The sequence below is a fragment of the Gopherus evgoodei genome, chromosome 11 (assembly GCF_007399415.2).
Source record: "Gopherus evgoodei ecotype Sinaloan lineage chromosome 11, rGopEvg1_v1.p, whole genome shotgun sequence".
Taxonomy (NCBI): Eukaryota; Metazoa; Chordata; order Testudines; family Testudinidae; genus Gopherus; species Gopherus evgoodei.
The window spans coordinates 7230381-7252962 of NC_044332.1; the positions used below are offsets into that span (position 1 = coordinate 7230381).

Consider the following 22582-nt stretch of genomic DNA (forward strand, 5'->3'; position numbering starts at 1 on the left):
AGCGGTGCATACAGCCCAGGGCACTTCACAGCCAGTCTCCCCCACTCCAGCTTCCAGATGTGGTTTCAAAACCCCTTCAGCCAGCACAGCTGTGGAGCAGAACAGACATGCCTAGCAGTGTGGGCAGTGTAGAAACAAAGTTAGTGTCATGAAGCAGATGTGCCCAGTTGATGGCCGATTTCCAGCCAGAACCTCTCCCTCCGCTGGCTGAACCCTTCCACAGAAGGAGCAAAGAGTTAGTTTATTTAACAATGGCCTCTGTCTTCAGGTTTTATTGGGCTTATAGCACTTCAGTAATTCCAGGCTCCTCTTGCTCAGCTAACACGGACAGAATGCTTTTCCCACCCACCACTTCTGCAAATTCAGGTCTCAAGGACAAGCTGTGGCCTTCAGCGAACTAGTCACCACTGTAAGTTAGAGTCCACAGGGCAAAGCCTACTTCCCCATACCTGCTTTGCCCCACTGCTAAGGAGCATGCACAGGTGTCAAAGAGAGCAGAGTCTGCCCCTGCTATTGCACCTTTCCTCTGCTGATGAGGCAGGAGGTGGCCCAGAAACCAGCTCCCCCCACACAGAATACAGCTGGCTCCACAGTATTCCTCTTGTCACAAGAATCCTAGAATATCAGGGTTGGAAGGGATCTCAAGAGGTATCTAGTCCAACCCCCTGCTCAAAGCAAGACCAATCCCCAGACAGACTTTTACCCCAGTTCCCTAAGCAGCCCCCTCAAGGATTGAACTCACAACCCTGGGTTTAGCAGGCCAGTGCTCAAACCACTGAGCTATCCCTGCCCCACAGCAGGCCAACTCTGAATGCACACAGGGGCAGGTCCATGGAGTAAGAAGGTGCTGTTTTTACAGAGCTGCCTTAAATGAATGGGAGCAGGGCTCGTGGACATGCAGGATCCACATTACATCAGACGAGCACAAAAATTCACAGTCAAGACTGAGCCTTAAATCCTGCTCCACTATGGCGGCACTAACGTGCAAAATGCCTGAGTATGCCAAAGCCCCAACCCAGGGAGCAGGGAAGGTTCCATGGGTCGAAGATTCAGATAGCGTCAAGGAAGCCATTAATATGAGCAGTACTAGGCCAGCTCCCTCCAGCAATCAGTGAGATTCTGTCCTGCCCACAGATTGCACAGAACACTTCCTTCCCTCCACAGCTGTCATGGTTAGCTGAAAGGAGACCCGGCTGTAAGCAGTCCCTGTGCATGCGCAGATGCTGCTTGGCAAAACTTCATAATTGGTTGCCTGACATCCAGTAACGAAATCTTTCCCTACTTTCCCCTTTCCAAATTTCATGAGCCTTTAAGAACTCCTTGAGCAGCCCTGCAAATGCTACCCTCTGTTATCACTCCACCCAACTCCAGCCCCCACATCTGTGAAAAACCTTCCTTTCAGCAGGAGACAGCTGGGGAAGTCTCCGTGGAGCCCATTTGCACACCTCACACACTGTCCACATTGCACGTACACTACAGACAGTGCACTCTTGTGCCATAGGCTAGATCCCTGCATCCTGCCATCTTCGTCCAATTGGAACAAACTGGCAAGGCTCTTCCCACTCCACACTGCACTATTGTGAGGCCCAGTGTACACCATACCGTTGTAACCCCTGCGTAGAATGCTCTAGGGCCATGCTTCATCCCAACAGGAACGACCATGGCTAACCCCTCCTTATGCTGTGCATCACGGAAATGGAGACAGAGTCAGGCACAGGACCTCTGATTTACACATTTACTTGCAACAAGCATAGCTGAAGCAAGGCTGATCAATCTCTGCCCGCTGCAGACAGAGGCAATGCTATAGTAGGGAGAATCCACATTCCTGATATGGTGTCAGGCACAGGAGCGCTCCTGGACAATGAAAATTCCAGGCACTAGAGATTCAAGACGCAGAAACCCTGCGCAGGAATCAGAAACAGACTGTTCTGCAAACGGACGCTGGAGTGGAATGTGGGGTTTGTACTTTATTAGACAGAGCACTTTTCGTTAAAGTAAATACCACAGATCGCGTACCCTGCCGTACCTGGGCCCCTCGCTCCTCCTTAGGCTAAGAAAGCAGGACAAGGCTTAAATATCAAATTTGTTGTCTAGCTGTCACCCAGTCCATCCACTGACAAGAGCTTGGCCCGTTTCTCTTCTGTCTAGGGTTTCCCCTCATGCCCCTATGCACTAAGACACTGATACAGTGACTACTTTGCAAACTGGCAGGTTTTTTTTTGGGGGGGGGGGGAAGAGGGGAGAAGAAAAAGCATTTGGTTTTGTTAAACAGAAACATTCCTGCTGGTCTTGGGTGTTGTGGTGAAGTCATTTTGAAGGGAGCCCTGTGAACGGGAGAGCACAGGTATGGCTGGCCCAAATCTGAACCCCTGCCAGCATGCAACTTCTACTTCGCTCTTCACATGCACTTGGCTCACAAAACATGGCCCTGATGCTGCAGTCCTTACTCCGGCGAAGCTCTAATCACACACTGGGCACTGCACAGTATCCCGAATCCCCAGGCAAGGGATGGGCCCAACAACCTGCTTTAGCCCTGCCTCCATGTCCACTTTATTCACACTGAGAAAGGGCCCCCCCAACCACAGTTCCCCAGTGGCCTCTCCTTGTGCTCCAAACTGGCTCTGCCTCACCCCTAAATCTCCAAGCACCTGCCCTGGATTGCTTCTCATGGGGAGGGAAGGGCAGGACCCAGCAGGGGGCAAAGCAAGCCTGGCTGGCTGGGAGCGGGTGGGGGAGAATTCCTGGGTGAGGGTGGGGGGCAGACTCCCATGGTATAGCATCCCTGAGGGATACCTCATCTCCCCGGGCACCATGCAGTCCTGCTGGCTTGAGGCATGACCAGCAAGCCAAGAGTTAATGCTCTGTCTGGGCTGAAAAGCACATCAGTCACATATGGGGGCAGAAGCCTGAAGTCCCTGGGATGCCCCTTCACATACCCTATTTTGGGGAAGCTGGGGTCACAAGTAAAGGCATGTTCCCCTTTAGCAGAGGAATGAATTTGGAGAATTAGCTCAAACCTACACTGATGCCTGCAAACACTAAGCTCGAACACCACCATTTTGCCAGCGAAGTGCACGTCTCATACAGAGATCAGCATAAACACTCCTCAGAGACGGCAGCGTAGCAGCATGCCTTAACTATGGTTTGCACAAACCAATTTGGTTCATAATTGAAGTCCATAGTCAGTTAGAACAACTACAAAGCAGCTAAGCCAACAGCACTCAGGCTGCAATTTATCAGCCATATCAGCTGCCCTGGAACAAGCCATGAGGAAAGACTTACATGTTTGGCTTTCTTGCTGATTTAGGAGATTTTAGCATTTCCCTAATACGATGGTGGGAGGGAAATACTTTCACAAGTTATTTCTTCGGCTGGGAAAGTTAGAAGTCTCCATATAAAGTGAACAGATCTTAGTCCAACATTCACAAGATAAATAGAGCAACTCACAGTGCTATGTATGTGTATCTAAGGTTATCAAAAAGGTGCAATTTAGCCATTAATCAACAATGCACAATTCATCTTGGTTACAGTCTTAGTGCAGGCAGGTTCAGTGTGGACAAAAGTGGACCTTTTGATTACAGAGTTTAAATTGCTATGAGTTTTCTATTATATCCGCAAAAAAGTAAAGGGCCTGTGAGTTGACATAGAAAATTGAATAATGAATTCAATGCATTAGAGAAGCAACAGTAGGTCTCGTTGTGCTAGATCAGGGGTTCTCAAACTGGGGGTCAGGACCCCTCAGCAGGTAGCGAGGTTATTACAGGGGCGTTGTGAGCTGTCAACCTCCCCACCCCAACCCCGCTTTGCCTCCAGCATTTATAATGGTGTTAAATATATAAAAAAGTGTTTTGAATTTATTAAGGGGGGGGTCGCACTCAGAGGCTTGCTGTGTGAAAGGGGTCACCAGTACAAAAGTTTGAGAACCACTGTGCTAGATGCTCTACAATGGTAAAGTATTAACTTATCGTCAAACTTATTTAAAGTAGTCCCTTACTGCTCTTTAGATACAAGTCCTCTCACGTCATCTTGTCTGAATAGTAAAATAAAATAACTGAGAAACGGAATTTACTCTGAACTACTGTAACCCGTGACACTGAATAACTCATTGATAAAATTCTAACCTTGTGCATGTGTGTAAACAAAATCACACATACAGAAAGCTAATCTGACACCTACTAGCCCAATGATTAAGCCAGAGTAAAACACATTTGCACCACCAGCTCCCCTCCCAACTCCAAAGGCCACCCTGCCCCCAACAATTTAAAGGAATTGCACAGTAGCGTTTAGGTATCGAATTGCAACATACTGTCCACCAGCTTCCGTTCAATGAATGCTTTCCACTTGCTGCTAGGACTGGCTGAACAACAGACTGAACGTTTACTGAATACATTTCATGAATTCTGCCAATATCAAAGTAATCTATTTGCTGAACAGTACTTTACCACTGACGGTAGAGCTGGTTGGATATCACAAAAAGTATCAAGTAAATTATTCAGTCCATACCAGTAAAATTCCCTGCCTGACACCTCATCACTGTTCCATTCTTTAATCTACTAGATCAGGAGGTATCTCATCCTCAGTCTGCATCATTCTCACTCACTTTTCTCTCCTCCCCCTAGCCCCCGCTTTTGTTTTTAATCCTCATTACTGTAACACTGGAACGTCTCATTGTCCATATAAATATCCAGTCCTTTTTAAAATCCTGTTGAGCTCTTGGTCGCATTGACACCTTTGCAATGAGTACTGCATTGTGTAAAATACTATACTACTTCTACCCAATTAGTGAATGGCTGAGTTATACTCTGAAGCACTACTAAATTGTAAGGGATTTATACACTAGCTAATGCATATGTGACTATTCTTATTTACCAAACAAACGTCTAACTCTTTGCTAGCCCACCTGGAACTCTTGGTCTCAATATCTTGTGAGTTCCACAGGCTGCACGTTGTGTCATTATAAAATTCACTAACTCGGTCTTTAAAGCAGCAGAGCCTCAGTGCTCTCTGCTTCAGTTCATTCCAAACCCAAGACTCTACTTTTGCCATGGACTGTTTGAAAGGCACTCAGACGTCACAACGATGATATAAAATAAATATCTGTGTGGATGGATAGCAGCACTTTGAAATGTCAAGTGTAGCCATACCCTGAAAAAAAGTTACCATGCACACAAGAGAACGGCAGGTAGGGGGGGGGAAAGGATGAAATTAAATGGTTTAAAGAACCTCCACTGGTTAAATTGCCCATAACACATAACCCAGGGCACCACAAAGTAACATTCCAAGGCAGACCAAGGAGATCTAAATGGCCCCCACAACTTATGACGCAGGGCTGCCCTGGGAAATCACCGCTATACACTAAATACAGTACCTCCATATAAAGAGAGCATGCTAGAGGTCCCTATAGGCCCTGTTTGCCCTCAGCTTCATTCCATACTCTCAAACAGTGCTATATATAACTCCACCATGTCCCTTCGGCCCCTCACCCAGGCTTCTCTCCTTTCCAGGCAGGACGGAGAAATTCTTTGCCTCAGAGCTCTGCACCTTTCACACCCTCCATTGCTTTCCACACCACCAAACCAAGAGCTGTGGACACAATTCGCAGCACGAATATTGCCGTCTCCTCTTGCCAGCTCCACTGCCACAGTCTGGGCAATTAGTAATTCCCCCAAAGCCAGGGAGGGCAACAGTCCCCCAGCTCCAATTTTCCACCTCAATCCACTCTCTCCTTTTACTGCCTGCCCCACACACAGACACGAGCTTCCACCCCCACACATACACGAGGGACTTGCCATGCACCCTTGGCTGCCCACCATGCTCCCTATCAGGTTATCTACCACCAGCCTGGATGTCAGACAACCAGACTGCAACACCAAAGCACCCTCTGACAGGTGCAATTGCAAAGGGAAAGCGAGCTAGGACCCCTGGGAGGGTTATGTGCAGGCAGCTCCACATGCAGAGCAGAGCAGGTTTAGAAGTACATGTTCTTCATCCTGTTCCCAGGATAAGCACCCACTGCTCTAATCAGCCCCCACAACCTAAGAATCTCTCACTCCTGGCAGCAGAAAGCGAAAGCTGAGGGGATTTTTGCTGAGGCGCTGCTCCAAGGAACAGCTCTGGGACAATACTCCAGATCTAGGTGTCCCACATTGAACCATGCTATTTTAACATAAAGCCTGGTTGACAACACCCAGGAAGAAGGGCAGTGCTCAGATACCTACCTATAGCAATTCCCCTGGACACAGAGGCATCTCAGGAGTGAGGCTGGAGCTTGGAAAGAAGAGAGTTGGATGAAAGAGGAACATAAGAACGGCCGTACCGGGTCAGACCAAAGGTCCATCTAGCCCAGTATCCTGTCTACTAACAGTGGACAATGCCAGGTGCCCCACAGGGAGTGAACCTAACAGGCAATGATCAAGTGATCTCTCTCCTGCCATCCATCTCCATCCTCTGACAAACAGAGGCTAGGGACACCATTCCTTACTCATCCTGGCTAATAGCCATTTATGGACTTAACCACCATGAATTTATCTAGATCTCTGTTAAACGCTGTTATAGTCCTAGCCTTCACAGCCTCCTCAGGCAAGGAGTTCCACAAGTTGACTGTGCGCTGCGTGAAGAAGAACATCATTTTATTTGTTTTAAACCTGCTGCCTATTAATTTCATTTGGTGATCCCTTGTTCTTGTATTATGGGAATAAGTAAATAACTTTTCCTTATCCACTTTCTCCACATCACTCATGATTTTATATACCTCTATCATTTCCCCCCTTAGTCTCCTCTTTTCCAAGCTAAAGAGTCCTAGTCTCTTTAATCTCTCCTCATATGAGAACCTCTCCAAACCCCTAATCATTTTAGTTGCCATTTTCTGAACCTTTTCTGGTGCCAGTATATCTTTTTTGAGGTGAGGAGACCACATCTGTACACAGTATTCGAGATGTGGGCGTACCATTGATTTATATAAGGGCAATAATATATTCTCTGTCTTATTCTCTATCCCCTTTTTAATGATTCCTAACATCCTGTTTGCTTTTTTGACCGCCTCTGCTCACTGCGTGGACGTCTTCAGAGACCTATCCACGATGACGCCAAGATCTTTTTCCTGAAGATCTTTTTTCCAAGAAGAAAAGGACCGCTTCCTTCCTGGCCTCCATTAACCCACGTCCAGAGACAGCCCGTAACAGCTGATTGCAGGGAAGAGACAAAGAGACCAAGGCAAGGTCTGAAAATGCTGCCTTCCATTGAGAGACTGAAGCAGCTCTCACTCTATTTACTTTAGCAAAGAGAAGGATACGAAGGGACCTGGATCATGGTCTGTAAACATGCACCTACACAGGAACATTTCCAAAAGCAGAGGACTCTGTTACCAATCCGATGCTGACAGAACAAGACTGCTGACTGGAAGCCGAAGCTACAGAAACTAGTTAAAAATTTGCAACTTATTTCAGGGAGGATTTTTTAATGAATGCCACCACAATGTCTCATAGAATCATAGAATATCAAGGTTGGAAGGGACCTCAGGAGGTCAAAGCAGGACCAATCCCCAACTAAATCTTCTGAGGGACACAGGAGGTTCTCCATCACTGGGAGCTCATCAGCTAGAGAGTCTAAATCAAGGCTGGTTGTCTTTCAAAAAAATCCACTCTAGCTCAGCCAAAAGTTTTTGGGCTTGACGCAGGAGTCACTGGGTGATGTTCTCTGGCTTGTGCTGTGCAGGAGGTCAGACTAGATGACTATAGCAGTTCCTTCTGGCCTTAGTATCAGTGACTCTGGGAAAACCTTTGCCAGTCCAATTAAAAGAGGACCTACTAAGGATTTAAAAGAACTGGGGCATGTGTTTCTTTCTGGGGTGTACCGAAAGCCTAATGAGGGTTTCTCCTGCTTGCTTTTCACCTTAGGAATACCCAGACTGTAGAAACTGCTCTGTGAAAGACTCGCCTCTCCATGGCGGCTTGGAGCAGCCCCCTTCCTCTGGGAGGTAGCAGGAGGAGCGGTGGGCAGCAAGGGTGATCCATGTTTCTTCTGCCTCCTTGGGCACAGCAGAGTCTCCTGCAGCGAACAGCAAGCGGGGAACCCTGGGTCATGCATGCTGTTAAGCTCTAGAAGCCCGATAGTGGCTGCCTTTCAAAGCCAGAAAGGAATGGGTCCCCACCCCGCTCTAAGCACCTGCTCAGCCAGACAGGACAGTGCCTAGCTCTTAAAAACTCAGCAGAGGGTTCCTGTTCCCAGGGAGCTTTCACTCAGGGGAAGCGCTGCCTAGTGCCTTCCCCAGAGCCATGGACAGCACTGAGCACTGCCCTTGCCCAACCGAGCATGAGGCTATAGGCCATAGGCTTCCTGCTGCAGGTGCTCTCAGTCACCAGCATGCTCTGGTTAGTGGCGTCACTAATCACAGGGGTAGCCTTCTGATGGTCGGCAGAGAAAACAAGCCTGTTCTCTGAAACTCAGCAAGGAGACGAGGGTCCTGGCGGTTGTTAAAGCCCCATGATGTGACCAGCTGGACTCTTTCCCAGGACTGCTGATGAGGCTGGTGTCACCCCAAGCAGGGCAATAATACAGGTTTTTTCCCCTTTCCTGCCTTGTTTGCTACAGTCTTCCTTGCCAAAGACTGAAATCAACTGGTAACACCCTGCCAGATGCAAGCTTAGCCACCTGACATCCAATGTCAGCTCCAGGTGTAAAGTACGAGTGCTTGATGGCCTCAACTCCATCCCCAGTAGACATCTAATCGCAACACCGAACACTGAAAGTTGATAATGAGGAGGAACCAGGGCTTGAGAAGTCCTCTCACCCATGCAAAGCCAAAAGCTTTTCCAGGGCCATCAGACCTTTCCAGCCCTGGCTGAAAACCTTCCAAACAGCGCCACCCAATACAGTACAGCCTCCCTGAGTCTGCAGACAGCCTGCTCCAGTGTCTCAGCTGCTGCTGCTCCTCTGAACTCTCCCAACCACAGCACAGTGCAAACTGCACAAAGCCCAGCAGTTAACACAGCAAGAAGCAGGTAAAGGGCAGTGTGCCACGGCTTGGAGACAGCTCGGAGCAGCAGCAGGGGCAGGCATGGCAACTACTCCTTGGGAAGGACTCAAAAGCTGAGGCTGGGAGAAAAGCAGAGCAGCCCGCGCGCACACGCCCCAGTTTCAATGCCCTGGGCACTGCTGTTTGACAAGAGGCATATTGTAATTGTCCATCTGTGAAACAAAGAGCACATTATTCCTCGTGTTCGGTTCCAGGGCAGAGCTGCCTGGGACAGACAGGAACCCCTCTGCACACCCTCTGCCCATCTGCAGGCCATAAGGAGACAGCATGCCCTGGCAGCAGGGGAATGGCAGCAGAGGGGTTTTGGAGGAGAGGGGGGAAAGACTTACCAGATGTAGAAGCCTTGGTCCTTGAGCTAACAGGTCTAAGGTACATATTTCAAGCCCTGGTAGTACTGGAGCTAGATCCTCCATTGTCCTAACTCCATCAAAGTCAATCAAGCTCGCTGATTTACACCTGCTGAGCATCTGGTCTCTGTCCTGCACTCACAAGAGCTCTTGCTTTGGAAAAGCTGCAGGCCTTGCAGAGAGGGGCAAGAAATCATCTTCCTCCCAACCCACGTGTGCTGTGCCTGGCTGGCTGGCTAGCCCTGCTACAGTACTTCTTCATTCCCTCAGCATCGAAAGAAAGGAACACACATCAGTGAAGTCCTGCAAAACCTCTCTGGTTCTTCTCCCCAGGAGACTGGTAAACTCTCTTAAAGAGCCCGAGTGATGAACCCTTCCACAAGGATCACTCACCCCCTCACTCAAAGACAGAGAACTAACCTGGGCAGGGAATCCCAGTCCTTTTCTCCCAGCAGCCTTCCAGGCAACACCTGGTCTGAGACCGCTTTGCGTGAGATAAAAACAAACTGCATGCAAAGATGGAGATAATGGAGAGGCCAGTCCCTGCTTTCACAGGCAGACCCAGCACTCTCTAGCCAGCTGAGGGGGAGCAGAATGATCATCTTTTAGGTGAACTGCTGACTGTCTGTGCCCACAATCCGAGGTGTTTACTGTTTTCACAGGACGGGGGCTTGCAGGCTATTCAAAGGCTTCTGTCCCAAAGAGCAGAAACTGAAGATACCAGGAAATAGGCAGCTCCAGAAGATCATAGAATATCAGGGTTGGAAGGGACCTCAGGAGGTATCTAGTCCAACCCCCTGCTCAATGCAGGACCAAGACCAGGTAAATCAAGATAAGGCCCTACAGGCTCTATTTGCCAGTCCCCAAGGAAAAAAGCCCCATGGAACAGCAGACACCTGAGCTCTGTGAGGCAAACCCTCCTCTATTAGGAATGGATCTCACGGCCCAGAGCGGCCACAAAAGCAGCAGCACAAGCAGGCACCCGCCAGGTATCTCCCCCAGGCCCAGGCAGCATGCAGGCAATGGAAAGCGACTTAGGCCTGGTCTACGCTACAAAGTGAAGTCGAGGTAAGACAGCTTACATTGACTACGTAAGAGTACATGTTCCAGTGTTCCTCCCGCCACTGAATCTCACCTACTACGCCGAACTAGTAAATCCACCTTGATGAGAGGCATAAGACTTAGCTCGATGTAGTTGGGGTGATGCAGTGTCGGTACAGACACTGTTACTTGCATTGCCTGTGGTTGTCAGGGTGGCTAACAGCCACTGATAGGTTCCCTGTTTTGAAATTGGGGGGAAGGGGGAGTGTTCCAGCTGTGAGCCCCAGCAGTGCTGACAACTGGAGCCTCTCAAGTCAGTGAAAGCGCGCCTGGTGAAGGAGAGTAGTGTGGACATGAAAAACCACAGTCATTACTGCAGTGGCTGTACATCAATCTAATGCAGGTCGACTGAATTGTGTAGCATAGACATGGCCTTGGCCTGTAAACTCTTTGGGCAGAAATTGTGCAGTATCTAGCACAGTGGGGTCCCAGTCCTTGACAGAGGTTCCTGGGTGCTCTGACAAATCAATGGTAATGCTAGCACTCACCATACGAAGATGCTCATGGGAAAGAGGACAGATTTCCCTTGCAACAATTAATAGCTCTTCATGTAACAAGGACATGCTTGGGCAAAGCACTGCTCTCAGTGGCTCCAACACTTTCTGCATACTCCCTCTGCAAACTTTTCATCAAGGTGTGGGGACGGAGGATTTGAGAGACCAAAGATGGTCTCCCAGCTGCTTTAAAGGGCTGATTTTCTACTTTCACAGGTGCTGACTCACAGTTCATTATTACTCTTGCGCCTACGGGCTGTATATAAGCTAACAAGTTCACCCAGCCTGTTTGTATTTATGCAGATTCTACCGGACAATACTATGGAGGAAATAAGAAGGCATGAGTAAGGTACAGGACTGGAAGTTAGGAGACATGCGCTGTATTCATGCCCACCAAACACATGCTGTAGGATAAATCCTCTGTGGTTGTTTCTCCACCTAGAAATATGAATATTTGCTGCCTCCCAGGGGCAAGGCAAGGCTTAATACTGGGTGGTAGTGTGTGCTTTTCTGTGGTGAGTATGCCTAGAGATACGCAACAGGCACACAGTAGGAACTGAACATACAGCCTGTGTGTATTACTGGTCTGCATTTGTACCACAGATGTTTCCCATGTGTGATATGCATGACACTTACATGCCTTGCAGGGAGCCTGAGAGACCAAATTCAGCAGCGCTTGGGAAGCCACGCAGCATCCTCAGTTGGAAGATGCTGTGGAGCACACTAAAGCTCCCCTGCTTCTACCATCCCGGCCCTTTAAATAGCTGCTGGAGGCCTGGGGAAGCAGTCGGGCACTGGTGGCTATTTAAAGGACCGGGAACAGCAGAGGCAGCTGGAGCCCCGGCCCTTTAAATAGCCCCTGGAGTCCCCTGCTATCCCAGGGCTCTGGGGGCTATTTAAAGGGCCCGCGGCTCCCCTGCTTCTACCGCCCCAGCCCTTTAAATAGCCGCGGGAGCCCTGGGGAAGCGACGGGGCCCTGGCAGCTATTAAAAGGGCCGGGGCGGTAGAAGCAGCGGGAGCCCCGGACTTTTTAAATAGCCCCCAGAGCCCCACAGCCCTACCCCAGGGCTCCAGCAGTGGAGCTCTGGTGGCAATTGAAAGGGCCTGGGGCTCCAGTCCCTGCTGGGAGCCCCAGGACCATTAAATTGCCCCCTGGGGAAGCCGGGCCACCCCTTTAGCAACTGGTTCTAAACCGGCTTCTAAATTTAACAACCAGTTCGAACCGGCTCCAGGTCACCACTGGGTTCAGGGACATATTGTCACCATTTTCCCGTTTGAGTATCCAATAGCGACTCTTTTTTTGTTTGGCCAACATCAAAGCACACAAGTTGTGTTGTCAAGCATCACCTCTCTCGCATGGGAGAAAGTCTCTGTTTAATCTGGGCCATACAGACAGAGGCAGGACTCAGCTATTCTTAAACTCCAGCAACGAGATTTCCAATGTCACCGGGGAGAACAAACACTCCCTGGGATCCTAGCACTACCTCCCTGCACAGAGGAAAGAGGCTGAGAAAGTCTCAGGGTATACTGCACAGAAGGATGTGAAGCTTTATTGGAGGAAGCCTTATCTGCAGACAGTGGAGAAGAGCATCTCAGAGGGAAGGTACACACTGCAGCAGTGGAGATTTCAGGATGAGAGAGGGAGCAACTCAGGAGGATTCCAAGTGTCAGCTTTGATGTATTCCATCTCCTGCAGTCAGATTTTCCCATCAAGGCTGGGATGGCTCAGTCCTTCACTCCCAAGATAGATAGATAATAGAGTTCCAGGCAGTTTGCTGCTTGGATTGTTCAGATAAGGCTTTACAAACTCAATTCCTGTCAGCCATAGAAGAATGTTAAAGAGACCCAAGCCCCCTGATCTGGCCTTCTAAAAACCTCCCAGAAACACTAAGCTCATCTATAGCTCAGTGGTTTGAGCACTGGCCTGCTAAACCCAGGGTTGTGAGTTCAGTCCTTGAGGGAGCCACTTAGGGATTGGGGGCAAAATCAGTACTTGGCCCTGCTAGTGAAGACAGGGGGCTGGACTCACTGACCTTTCAGGGCTCTTCCAATTCTAGGAGATAGGTTAGGATATCTACAGAAACAAGCTCCCCACAGACCAGGACACACCAATTCAAAGTGGCACCAGATCCTGACAGAACAACAGCGGCAAAACCTGCAGACACGTCTCCACTGCTACAATGGTCAACACTCCCCCAAACACACCCTTCTAGATCCATGGACCCTGCACACCCTATCACAACACATGGCATACTTCATCCAGTGCGCTAAATGCTCAACAACGTGTGAGTGAAACCAGACAATCGCGACGCTCTCGAATGAACACACAGACTGATGACAAACACAGCCTGTTACTGGTGGGTGATCACTTTTCACACAGTGATATCGCTCCATAGCTGACCTATCAGTCCTCATCCTCAAAAGGAAACCTTCACAACACTTCCAAAAGATGAGCCTGAGAGCTTAAATTCACAACTCCGCTAGACACTAAAAATCGTGGACTGAACAGAGACACTGGTTATGTTATGTTATTACGACAATCTCTAATCCACTAACCCCCCTTTTTGTCCTATGACTGCAGAAGTGTTAACTGGGCACTTCCCCTTCAATGATCCATTACAATCTGTGTTAACTCCTGATGTTTCATCTGTTCCACCTTGTTTTAGCTGTGACACTCTCCGTACCTTTCCCAGACCTGAAGAAGAGTTCTGTGCAGCTTGAAACTTTGTCTCTCTCACCAATAGAAGATATTACCTCACGCACCTTGTCTCTCCAAAGAGACCACAAAGCGTTGTCTAGAAGCAAGATTCCCTAGCATCACGAACACATAACACCTCCTCCTTCCGTGGTAATGAAAGGCCAGCTCCCCTGTACCCCAGGGGATGAATTGGGGTACAGGAACTCCTCACTTAAAGTCCTCCAGGTTAACCTTGTTTCGATGTTAAGTTGCTGATCAATTAGAGAACGTGCTCGTTTAAAGTTGTGAAATGCTCCCTTCTAATGTCGTTTGGCAGCCGCCTGCTTTGTCCACTCCTTGCAGGAAGAGCAGCCCGTTGCAGCTAGCTGGTGGGGGCTTGGAACCAGGGTGGACCAGCAGCCCCCCACTCCCCTAAGATCCCTGTGCAGCAGCTGTCCCTCCCCCCACTGCCATGTGCTACTCCTGCCCTCTGCCTTGGAGCTTCTCCCAGAGACTCCTGCTTGCTGCATGCGGGAGGGGGGGCTAATGTCAGGGTGTCTCCCACTCCCCCCTGCTCCTGCACCCCGCTTACCCCATCTTCCATAGAGCAGGGGGGACGAGGGAGTTTCCAGTAGCTGCTGGTCTCAGGCAAGCTGATTTAATTAATAATGCAGTGTACCTAAGCCTGGGGTCAGCTACTTAAAGGGGAAATGCCCATTTTTTCCTCACACACACAGGGTGTGTGTCTCTGTCTGCCCTCCCTCCTTTCCTGCTGCCTTGTAGAGTGTTGTGAGAGTTAACCTTTGAGGGCTCAGCCAGTTGCTAGTTCATTTAGCAGTAAGGCATTCCCTGGGAAATATCCCACCTTCTGACTCCTCCAACTCAACCAAGCTTCACAATCATCATCACTGTGTACCAGTATTAAATTGTTTGTTTAAAACTTATTTTGTGTGTATGTGTGTGTCTGTCTGTCTGTGTGTGTGTCTGTATGAAATATAGTCTTTTGTCTGGTGAAAAAAATTTCCCTGGAACCTAACTCCCTCATTTACATTAATTCTTATGGGGAAATTGGATTCACTTAACATTGTTTCACTTAAAGTTGCATTTTTCAGGAACGTAACTACAACGTTAAATGAGGAGTTACTGTATGTCACATTGTTGCAGGGCAATAGTGAAGCTATGATGCAAACTTCATAAACCTCTTAAGAATCATAGAAGATTAGGGTTGGAAGAGACCTCAGGAGATCATCTAGTCCAATCCCCTGCTCAAAGCAGGACCAACCCCAACTAAATCATCCCAGCCAAGGCTTTGTCAAGTCGGGCCTCAAAAACCTCTAAGGATGGAGATTCCACCACCTTCCTAGGTAACCCATTCCAGTGTTTCACCATCCTCCTACAGAAACAGTGTTTCCTAATATCCAACCTAGACCTCCCTCACTGCAACATGAGACCTTTGCTCCTTGTTCTGTCATCCGCCACCATTGAGAACAGCTGAGCTCCATCCTCTTTGGAACTCCCCTTCAGGTAGTTGAAGGCTGCTATCAAATCGCCCCTCATTCTTCTCTTCTGCAGACTAAATAACCCCAGTTCCCTCAGCCTCTCCTCAGAAGTCATGTGCCCCAGCCCCCTAATCATTTTCATTGCCCTCCGCTGGACTCTCTCCAATTTGTCCACATCCCTTCTGTAGGAGGGGGACCAAAACTAGATGCAATTCACCAGGTGTGGCCTCACCAGTGCCGAATAGAGGGAAATAATCACTTCCTTCAATCTGCTGGCAAGGCTCCAACTAATGCAGCCCAATATGCCATTGGTCTTCTTGGCAACAAGGGCACACTGCTGAATCACATCCAGCTTCTCATCCACTGTAATCCCCAGCTCCTTTCCTGCAGAACTGCTGCTTAGCCAGTCGGTTACCAACCCATAGCGATGCATGGGATTCTTCCATCCTAAGTGCAGGACTCTGCCCTTGTCTTTGTTGAACCTCATCAATTGGCCCAATCCTCCAATTTGTCTAGGTCACTCTGGACCTGATCCCTACCCTCCTGTTTATCTATCTCTTCCCCCAGCTTAGTGTCATCTGTGAACCTGCTGAGGGCGCAATTCATACCATCACCCAGATCATTAATGAATAAGTTGAACAAAACTGGCCCCAGGACCGACCCTTGGGGCACTCCACTTGAAACCAGCTGCCAACTAGACATGGAGCTGTTGATGACTACCTGTTGATCCCAATGATCTGGCCAGCTTTCTAACCACCTTATAGTCCATTCATTCAATCCATACTTTTGTAACTTGCTGGCAAGAATACTGTGGGAGATCTTATCAAAAGCTTTGCTATAGTCAAGATATATCACATCCATCGCTTTCCCCTCATCCACAGACCCAGTTATCTCATCATAGAAGGCAATCAGGTTGGTCAGGCATCACTTGCCCTTGATGAATCCATGTTGATTGTTCCTCATCACCTTCCTGCCCTTCAAGTGCTTCAAAATGGATTCCTTGAATATATGCTCCATGATTTTGCCAGAGACTGAAGTGAGGCTGTAGTTCCCTGGATTCTCTTTCTTCCCTTTTTTAAATATGGGCACTATATTTGCCTTTTTCCAATCGCCCTGGACCTCCCCCCGATCGCCACAAGTCTTCAAAGATAATGGCCAATGGCTCTGCAATCACATCAGCCAACTCCCTCAGCACCCTTGAATGCATTAGATCTCAACCCATGGACTTGTGCATCTCCAGCTTTTCTAAATAGTCCTTAACCTGGTCTTTCACCACAGAGGGATGCTCATCTCCTCCCCATACTGTGCTGCCCAGTGCAGTAGTCTGGGACTTGACCTTGTCTCTGAAGACTGAGGCAAAAAAAGCATTGAGTACAGCTTCTTCCACACCATCTGTCACTATGCTGCCTCCCACATTCAGCAAGGTTCCCACACTTTCCCTGAACTACTTCTTGTTGCTAACATACCTGTAGAAACCCTTCTTGTTACCCTTCACATCCCTTGCTAGCTGCAACTCTAATTGTGCCTTGGCCTTCCTGATTACGCCCCTGCATGCTCTAGCAATATTTTTATACTCCTCCCTAGCCATCTGTCCAAATTTCCACTTCTTGTAAGCTTCCTTTTTGTGTTTAAGCTCACCAAAGATTTCACTGTTAAGCCAAGCTGATCGCCCGCCATATTTGCTATTCTTTCTGCACTTTGGGATGGTTTGTTCCTATGGCCTCAATAAGGCTTCTTTAAAATACAGCCAGCTCTCCTGGTCTCCTTGCCCCCTCATATTAGCTTCCCAGGGGATCCTGCCCATCAGTTCCCTTAGGGAGTCAAAGTCTGCTTTTCTGAAGTCCAGGGTTCATATTTTGCTGCTCTCCTTTCTTCCTTTTGTCAGGATCCTGAAATCAACCATCTCATGGTCACTGCTGCCTAGGCTGCCACCACTTCTACTTCCCCTACCAATTCTTCCCTGTTTGTAAGCAGCAGGTCAAGAGGAGCATGGCCCCTAGTCAGTTCTTCCAGCAACTTTACAACACCAGCTGTTTGATTTTGGACATTGTCTTCTATGCCCCTACATTTCAATTCTGAACCATCATACACTGCACTGTCCTTACTTATAAATCAACCCTTAATGGTGATACTCTACACAGTAAAAAAAAACACTACAGAAATCCTTCTGAAACTCAGAGGCTTCCCTTGCCTCAGAGCTTTCAGGTTTTCAAAAAGGCTAAAATAATCAAACAGGCCACAGGTCAAAAATAAAGCACGATTCTTTATACCCATGACTGGAAGAACCCAACGATGGACATTTTAATCAAGAGAGGGGGAGGTCTGCTGGGAGGTGAGCTGCTCAACAGCTATTTGAGAGCTGCCCCTTGCCACTAGCAGAGATCTCAGATGCCCACAATTATAGCCCAACAAAGGGATGGGGTAGAGGAGGAGATGTCAGTTAGACAACCAGAGTTTTCTTTTCCATCTGCAGACAAGCGCCTAACCAAACCAGATCTATGCTCAGGGTATACCAAAACTGACACTACTCTTCAGCTGAAAGATTTCACATCTACCCAACTCACATATTCTTCTGCCATTAATTTGCTACTTTACTTATAAGGCTGGTCATTTATTAGTTCCAGACTGGAGCTTGGAAAAGAGATGACTAAGGGGGGATATGATAAAGGCCTATAAAATCATGACTGGTGTGGAGAAAGTAAATAAGGAAGTTGTTATTTACTCCTTTTCATAACACAAGAACTAGAGGTCACCAAATGAAATTAATATGGGCAGAGATGGTGTCCCTAGCCTGTGTTTGCCAGAAGCTGGGAATGGGCAACAGAGGATGGATCATTGATGATTATCAGTTCTGTTTGTTCCCTCTGGGGCACTTGGCATTGGCATTGATCACTGTCGGAAGACAGGATTCTGGGCTGGATGGACCTATGTAAGAGAAGGAGAAGAGATGCAGAGCTACCGGTATACAAAACAATCACCTCTGCTTAGAAAAGCCCATTTCCAAGGCGCCCGTTAAAGATGCTGCATGCTCACATGACGTGAGAGTGTTCAGATACAGAAATAACATATATCCGCACTTTCAGATATATTCTTAGTGCACGTTTAGTAACTTCCACTAGTGCCAATTATGCATCATTATGCACAAACATCAAGATGAAAGTATGCCTCCGACCACCCCTACTCTTTCTATTGAACTATCCTTAACTCCATTACCAAACAACATTATGGCTGGTAATAAACAAACTTCATTTCCTGTAAAACCACTCAAATGGAGAGCCTCCTGGGAAATACGCCTATGTGCTGAACCATATTTACTGAAACGTCTCAGGACCCTTTAGGGATCGTTGAATTTATCTCATTTAGCAACAAGAAAAACCATGACCATCACGTCCAAAATGCAAACTAGGTTAGTAAATGGGATAAACAGAAGCCATATATGAACATCTGCTACAACCAGTCTTCAGGAACAACTGATCTAATGTGCATTTGCTCACAAACTGAACTCAGTTACAATGTGCATATGTGTCTAAAGACCTTAGAGCACATCAAAACCTAGACAGTTAAAGTGGCATTCAGAAGAGACAAATAACCTTTAAGCTCATTTGTGCACTAGGATAGCCTACAGAATAAAAAATCCTTGAAGGACCATAGCAAAGAAAGGCAAGCAGAGCAAACCTTGTAATCCTGGGACACTGAACTGAATGCCATCACTGACACGCACGTGCATCAGCATGGGAACGGCCACCCGGAACAGACTAATGATTCACCCAGACCAGTATCCTGTTCATCCCAAGGACTAATTTCACCATCAGGAGGAGGCTAAAAACCCTGTAATATACATAGCTATGTGATATCATGCTACGAAGTAAAGTTTTCTGTTCAACTTATTTGTGAAAAAGAAAAATGGATCGCTCTTGTATTTGTCCTTTTTGTCCAATTCAGACTGCTCTCTGTAGCCATATAAACATCGAATCCCTTTCTTTTCGTGTACCCAGCTATTTGCCTCAATATCATGCACCAATGAGTTCCATGGATTCACTGTCTGCTGATGAAAAGAACCACCAACTTCCCTGTATCTCACACATCCCCATGGCTAATTCCAAATGCTCAAAGCCATATGAAAAAGTGGAGTTCTCAGCTTGCCAATGCCAGAGAGTCAGAGATAGCCCTGACAGTCTCTGAGATACCCAGGATTAAAACAGTCCCTGGCCCCAGATGTCAGAATGCTATTTTGGAACTGCTCCAGGACTTAAAATAACACATCCTGGCCCTCAGACGAGAATAACTGTCTGTCTCTGGAGATCTATAACTAGCATTTCATTTGTGGCCACTGGGAAGGCTGAAGGCATCCATGAAGCACGGGTAATATCAGATATACGGTCTAGCATATATTTTAGGTGGGTGCCTGACAACATTTGGACAATTTGTAGCCAGCTCATTCCTAGTTTCTCTGCTTACCTGCCAAAGGTTACATTAGATTCAGTACCTTTCCCCTTTCCAAATGAGACTGGAAACACGTCAGTCTGAAGAGAAGGCATGTGCATGTATGTGCATGTATATTTATTATACATATGAAACACTCACCCATGGAAAGGAGCAGGAACATGGCAGAACATATTTTTGGTAAATTTCTACTGAAGACAGGCCTGAATCACAGGATCTGAGACCTGGATCTGAGCCTGCCCAGTGTCCAATGGGTGTTTGGATGTGAGCCAGTCTCTATTCCTTAGCCTACCTGCTAAGCCTAGGAAAGCTGATCGTCTGTTTAGTAATTTTTAACTTGTTCAAACAGTTATACAGTTTCTGTTGCACAGGGTCTGTGTGTATCACTGCCACAGGCTGTGCCTACACTGCCATGCAGTTAGAGCTACAAGCACACACTAGCACACTGCGCTGTAACTCTGCCATGTGGGTGCTGCAGGGTGTGAACTAAAGGTAGCTAGTTCTCATAAATGAAATCTCCTTTGAGCAAATAAGTTAATGTGAACCAGGTATCTTTCAGTTTATGCTTGCAGCCTCCACACAGGGGACTTGCAGTGCAGCACGCTAATGCAGTCTGCAATTCACACCCCCACAGCACGATCTCCAGGGCCATGGAGACAAGCCATTAGATCTCAGATGCCATCTCCACTCCATTTCTAGGGCTCTAGCCCCCACATCCTCAACATGGATGTCCTTTTATCTTCATTACTTCCATCCTGGATTCAGTTATGCCATATGAGACTACATGAAATGCCTGTATCGTGGGGAAGGCTATAGCTCCCAGGTGTTTGATTCTGACACATATTGCAGAAGGTAGCTGCAACGGCTCTCGGATGCCCGGGTCTGAGAGTCACCTCGTTCCTCACCCCTGCCTCAAGGGAGAGGGAGCCTTGCTTGTGCTTCGCCAGGTGCCAGCTTCCTGACACCTAGAGCCCGTTAGCCACCCAAGCCCTCTCCTCAGGACTAGGCCAGCCCTTACTTTGCCTGGCAGGGTAACAGAACATGCTCTCCAGAGACTATACTTAACAGACAAACAATTGTGTTAACTTACAATGCTAAATTTACGTGCCCAAGAGACAGGCTGACAGAAAACCTGTTTTTCAACTCTGCCCTGATACAGACTTTAAATCATATTCCCAATATGCATAGAGAGCTACTGGGTATGGAGTTATGTATTGGTTAACAGGCAAAACCACTAACAAAATGTTAGGAATTATTAGGAAAGGGAAAGATAAGAAGACAGAAAATATCAGAATGCTGCTATATATATCCATGGTACACCCACACTCAGCTATCAGGGTTGGAAGGTACCTCAGAAGGTCCAACCCCCTGCTCAAAGCAGGATCAATCTTTGAATGCTGCATACAGATATTGTTGCCTCATCTCAAGAAAGATGTATTAGAATTGGAAAAGGCATAGAGAAGTGCAACAAAAATGATTAGGGGACTGGAGTAGCTACCATATGAGGAGAGATTAAAAAAAGACTGGGACTTTTCAGCTGGGAAAGAGAGACCATTAAGGGGGGTATGATAGAGATCTATAAAATCATGACTGGCATGGAGAAAGTGAATAAGAAAGTGTTATTTATTCATTCACATAACACAAGAACCAAGGGTTACCCATTGACATTAATAGGCAGTAGGTTGAAAAACTAACAAAAGGCAATACTTCTTCACAGAACACAGTGAACCTGTGGAACTAGTTGCCAGGGGATATTGTGAAGGCCAAAAGTATAACTGGTTTCAAAAAAGAATTAGATAAGTCCATGGAGGATAGGCCCATCAATGGCTATTGGCCAAGATGGTCAGGGATGCAATTCCATGGTTTGGGTGTCCCTAGCCGCTGACTAACAGAAGCTGGGAATGGGCAACAGAAGATGGATCATTTGATGATTGCCTGTTCTGCTCAGTCTCTGTCAGAAACCAGAATGCTGGGCTAGAAGGACCATTGGTCTAAACCAGACGTGGGCAAACTATGACCCACAGGACCATCCTGCCCAGCCCCTGGGACAGTCCTGCCTGGCCCCTGGGCTTCCAGCCCGGGAGCCTAGTCCCTGGCCCCTTCCCCACTGTCCTCCCTCCCCCGCAGCCATATGGGCCTAGCTCTGGCCCGCCACTCCCACTGGGCAGCGTGGGGACTGCAGCTGGCTCTGGCTGGGTGTCATGGCTGTGAGCTCCTGCTGCTGGTAAGGGGACAGGGAGCAAGAGGGCGGGGGGGGCTGGGTAAGGGAGCAAGGGGTCTTGGGGGGCAGTCAGGGAGGAGGGGGCGGTTGGCTAGGGTGGAGGTTCTAGGGGGGCAGTCAAGGAATGGGAAGGGTTGGGAGCGAGAGTCCCAGGGTGGAGGGCCTGTCAGGGGGCAGGGATGTGGATAGGGGACGGGAGAGCAGTCAGGGGACAGGGAGGGTTGGATAAGGGGGCGGAATCCCGGGGGGGGCAGTTAGGGGCAGGGGGTCCCAGGAGGGGGTGGTCAGGGGACAAGGAACAGAGGGCAGTTGGATAGGGGGTGGGAGTCCCGGGGGGGCAGTTAAGGGCAGGGGGTCCTGGGAGAGGGTGGTCAGGGAACAAGGAGCAGAGGGCAGTTGGATAAGGGGTGGGAGTCTGGGGGGGCTGTGGATACGGGTGAGGGCAGACAGGGGGGTTGGATAGGGGGCGGGGGTCCTGGGAGGGGGCAGTCAGAGGACAAGGAGCAGGGGGGGTTGGATTGTTTGGGGGTTCGGAGGGGGGCAGTCAGGGAGCTGGAAGTGGGAGTGGGCCAGGCTGTTTGGGGAGGAACAACCTTCCCTACTCGACCCTCCATACAGTTGTGCAACCCCGATGTGGCCCTCGGGCCAAAAAGTTTGCCCAGCCCTGGTCTAAACCCATTATGGCCATTCTTATCTGCACATACATTTCACTATGGTATTAATGACCAGCGTGGCTTTTATTTAAGACCTCCCATGACACTCTTTG

General features: G+C 48.3%; 1 long non-coding RNA gene across 1 annotated transcript; it reads right to left on the reverse strand.

Annotated features, from left to right (window-relative positions):
- Nucleotides 1–5106: 5106 nt before the first annotated feature.
- Nucleotides 5107–16655, reverse strand: LOC115659634. Its single transcript, XR_004002612.1, has 3 exons — nt 16371–16655; nt 11721–11730; nt 5107–5118 (listed from the first exon to the last, which is right to left on the reverse strand). It is a non-coding gene; the product is annotated as an uncharacterized LOC115659634 (long non-coding RNA).
- Between the last annotated feature and the right edge of the window lie 5927 nt (nt 16656–22582).